Here is a 5,224-nt window from a genome sequence, read left to right as displayed (position 1 = left end):
GACTGCTCCAGATGGAACACCACTGCCATCAAAGCTTATTTTGGTTAGTAAAAATTTTTTAGAACCCAGTTAAAATAATTCATGTATGTATTTTCTATGGTTATGTTTATCTAAAAAGGTAGAATTGTGTAGTTGTGGTAGACATCATGCAGTCCGTAAAATCTCTGGCTCTTTACAGAAAATGTTTATTGACTCTGATTATTAAGGATTTATTTTCATTTGATTGTTTGTTGTTCTGTTTTCACTTCATATTTTGGTGTTGTGTACTTTCTAGCAAATAAGTAATGTCCAGTTGTCTTTTTGTGAGGTTAAAAATCATTTGATGCTCATTTCCTGAATCTATTAATTTTATCAAGGAGATGAAAATGCTAACTAGTTATTTCATTACCACTGAAATTAGAGACCAGCAGGACCTGTTTGCATGACCCTGTTGATCAAAACAGGAGGAAAAAATGACCAAAACTAGCTATGACTGGGACTTATAATACATTTGCTTCCTATAAGATACTCCCTCCAGCGCCATGACAGTTCACAATTGCCACCTGAATGTTACTTGATATGGTTCCAGGAGCTCCCCACCCCTTTTCTAAAAAATTTGTAAATAATCTCCTCCTTATTTATCATATAATTAGGAGTGGGCATACATATAGCTAGCCAGCAATCCCAACTTACTACTCCATAGCCATGCTATGTCAATGGAGTAGCCATTTTGCTATACACTGTTGCTCTGATAACTTGCTTTCTTTTACCATCAGCTTACTCTTGAATTCTTTCCTGAGCAAAACCAGGAACGCTTCCAGGCTTAAGCCCCAATTTTGGGGTTTCCATGCACTGCCATGACCTAAAACGATTTCTCAATATCTGACTTTTATATGGGACCCAGAAATATTTTACTAGAATAACTCATTGCATTCTTTTATAAGGAGAGAATCTGTGAAACTTTTGAAAAAAGAATGAACTAGTGAAAAAAAATTTAATCGGAATTAAAGTCTGGCTTTAGAAACATACATTTTTAATATTACTGAGTATCAACTTCTGAATAAGTAAAATAGAAATATCAGAACCTACTTGTTATAAATATGGTAAATATTAGAAATTATGTAATATATAATTAGATATTTTATACATAATGTCTGATACACAATGAATACTCAATAAATGTTAGCCATTGGCTATACCATATTTCATGAAAATACACTTTTTTTTAACATGTCAGCATCTCTGAAGTTGAACTGTATTAAAAAACTGATAAATCTTAAGTTTAATGAAAGATAGGAATAGCAATATTAATATGATAGCTATGTGTTGTGTAAGTGTGTTGATTCTGGGCCATTAATGTTGCTACCAAAAGCTCAAATAAAATTTTGTCTTGGGTGCCCAAATTTTGTTAGTAATTTATATTGACCAAACTTTCATGGAAACTCTTCATTCTGGTATTTTAGGTATTTTTACCATGTGCCCTGTTCAGATCAACAAAGGTGAATTTTGAAACTCCAATGCTATCACCAGGCATCTAAATGTATTGTGTTCATGTAGTTCCCTGAACCCCATCCTATATGATTTGTTCTGTAAGAGAGCTAGAGTTAGAGGTAAGTCAGTTTGTCATAGTCAGGAAGGGGATGCATAGGGAATAACTTGTAGTTTTAACTCTTCTAGGTCATTCTTGAAATTCAAATACTAGGGTTCAAGAAGATATCTATTTGCTGTCCACACCCTCCTATCATCTGTCTCCCTGGGTGTATGATTGGCTAATCTAATCACCTTGAAACAAAATTATAAAATGCCACTATTAGTAGTATTAACAAAAAATACTTAATAAGCTTACAATTTTCCAAGTACTATTAAAAGTTCTTTACATTTATTACCACATTTAATCCTTACAAAAATTATATATGCTAAATGCTGTTATATCTTCATTTTCTAGATGAGAAAGATTAAGTAATATGCTGAAAATCTCACAGATATAAATAGTAGGGTCAAAAGTATTATGTATGTAAAGTATCTCCTTTTTGTTGGGGTAACAGATTTGAGGACTTTTTCATTGTTGTTTATTTTGTTCTGTTTTGAATATCTGTAAGCCACACAGCTGTCTGGGAATAAGAGTAGCTGTTTGTATCTATATTCCCCAGGCCTTCAAGGCAGCAAGGATACCACATTTTCAACCTGCAGACTCCGTGAGAAAACTAAATTGAAAAGAAAACCAAATTAACCTTAGCAAATCCTTGTATATTGGTGCCAGTTCTCTTCCCTTTATAGGCACACAGGAAGATTGCACTACTTCACTTTTCTTTGATTATGGTCATGTGATTTACTCTGGCCAGTAAAAATTGAGCAAAAATGACACACTTCACTTCCAGTTAAGGCATTCCTGATAACAGAATAAATTCCCCATGTATTCTTCTTGCCACAACATCTTGTGTGAATCTGTCAGGCTCATGAATGAATGTGACATGAAGCAGAGACTACTGATGATCTGCAATGGACGTATTTAGTGACTAAGAGCAAATCTTTAATCTTTGATGTCATTGCGGTTTGATTATTTGTTACCATGGAATAACTGAGCTTATTCTTACTTTATAGTCAGAATTAGTTTTTGTCAACACTCAGACAAAGAATCTGGAAAAGCCTTTGTAATTTGTCCTAGCTCAATTAGCTATAATATAATGCCTAGCAATAAAGACACCAATGTGAGTTCATCCTTCAATGTTTATTTAATTAAGCTGATAAAAAATATTAAGCAAAAGACATTTTCTGAAAGTAAAAAATAGGTAAGCTAAAGACATTTTCTAAAATTAAAAAAAATCATAAAACAAACAATTGACATTACACACAATTCCTCCAAGTCTTACTAATCTGTTTGCTTCCGTTTTACACCCCAAGAGTATGTGAGTAAATATAAGCATATAAAAAACAGCTAATTATATAGAATTCATTTTGAAAATATCTTCCTCTATCTCATCTTTTATTTACCATGCAACAGAAATAGTCACTTTCACATATTTTAGAAATGATTTAAGTATTTAAATAAGCTAGTATTTTTATATAACTTATGTATCTTCCTTCATTGAAGAATAAGTATTTAATTTGTTTCTGTTTTTCTATAACTACAATACACACTTAGCATTTTCTGCCCACCACGCCATCCTCTAATTATGGTTTATCATAACTTGAGTTAGATAAAGATTTATATTTCTTTCATGATTACTATATATATACTACTTACAGCTAAGTATTATACTTTAATTTTTTGAGTCCTCACACATCTATAAAAATGTCTATATTATACTGACAGTTGAGTGACATTTTGACTGATTATGGATTTATGATGGATTTCTATTTTCTTCAGAATTTTTAAGGCATTTTCATTTCCTTTTAGCTTCTAGTGTTTCTCACAAAAAGCCTGAAGCATTCTAATGACTGAATCTCAGCACATAGGCATCTTTTCTCATTTGTAAGTCATTTGTAATATTGTAGCATCTTTTGATTTTCCTATATTCTAGAATATTATAATGATGTGCCTTAGTGTTGGCCTAATTTTTCACTTGTTATGGGCACATAATGGATTCTTGAAATATAAAAAATCATCTTTAATTACTATAAAAAAATCTCAAAATTTTTATTTTATACTTTAATCTTTTTAACCTTTATGCAATTTCTTTCATAAATTCCTATCACTTGATGTTTGAATTAATGAAATGTATCTTTTATTTTCTTACACATCTCTTTTCCTCCATGTTTGTCTTTTTGTTGTTTTCTTTTTTTTTCTGTGAAATTTTCTCAGCTTTATCTTTCTTCTATATTACTAAGCTTCACATTTCTAATTGCAAAACAATGTTTACTTGTTCTATGATATATAATGAATACATATGATTATATGCATATATATGTATATAATCATTATTCTGTTTGTTTCATGAATGAAATACCTTTCTTTATTTCTCTTAAGGATTTGCATTAGAGTTTTGTCAATGTGGCCTCTGAGAACTGCTTAGTAACAGTGAACTTTACTTAGCATAGCCAATCAACTGGTCAGTCAGTCAGTCATCCTATTTTAAATATCAACAGATGACAAGATATCTAAAGTAAAACTCTGTTCACGACCGATTAAAAATATGCATATGTGTTTGACTGAAGTGAAGAGTGAAAGTAATAAAAAAAGAACCTAGAAAAAATCAAGAGCAAAATAAGACTCGGTTTTATCCTCTTCAGAGAATCATTCTCAATATTATTTTTCAAAGTAAAAGATAGCAAATATGTGCTTTTCCTAATAATTATAGGGCACCAAGTCATGTAACATATTCATTACCACAGCCAATTAATTCTCCTTATTTTAGGCTCAATTCTTGTCTTTTTCTATATTTCCAGTGATATTTTGTGTTGCTGCATTTTGAGCGTTTTGAAAAAATTTTGACATACAAACCTGGTCATTTATCAGTTTTGATTTGGGTAGGTTTTCTACAAAGTGTTATGACAAGTTCAATTAATTTCTAACATTAATAGTTTGTTGATGATGGATCAATTACCATTTTACTTTTTTCTGTGTGTTTATTCTAAAATACATAAATAAAATCTTTATAGTCACTATGGTGGGTTTTTAGGATAGAGCAAAGTAAATATATTCATTCAAATTCTCTCTTAATTGGGTGGTATCCCTTTTCCCCCACTTTGCATTATATTGTATGAATTTCTCCAAAACTTTAATTTTTTTTTTTGAAACTGTGTCTCACTCTGTTGTCCATGCTGGAGTTCGGTGATATGATCATGGCTGACTGTAAGCTGGACCTCCTGGGCTCAAGCAATCCTCCCACTTCAGCAACCCAAGTAGCTGGGACTACAGATATGTGCCACCATGCCCAATTAATTTTTTTTTTTGGAGAGACAGTGTCTCCCTATGTTGCCCAGACTGGTCTGGAACTCCTGGGCTCAAGTGATCCTTCTAATTCAGACTCCCAAAGTGCTGGGATTATAGGCATGAGCCACTTTACCTAGACCAAAACTTTAATTCTGTTGTAAAAACTTGGTATTAAGACTGTTCTGGAATTATACCATTATAAAATAACTTACAATTAATTTCACAATTTTATTTTGTGAAATAACTAGATTGTTTCTCACCTCTATGTATGTATATATATGTATATATATGCACACACACACATATATACATATGAGTACATTTAACCAAGAATATGAAAGGTTTACAAATAAATATAAATATATCTGTTTC

The sequence above is a fragment of the Callithrix jacchus genome, chromosome 1 (genome assembly GCF_049354715.1).
Source record: "Callithrix jacchus isolate 240 chromosome 1, calJac240_pri, whole genome shotgun sequence".
NCBI classification, from domain to species: Eukaryota; Metazoa; Chordata; class Mammalia; order Primates; family Cebidae; genus Callithrix; species Callithrix jacchus.
Note: the sequence above shows the minus strand (reverse complement) of the source record.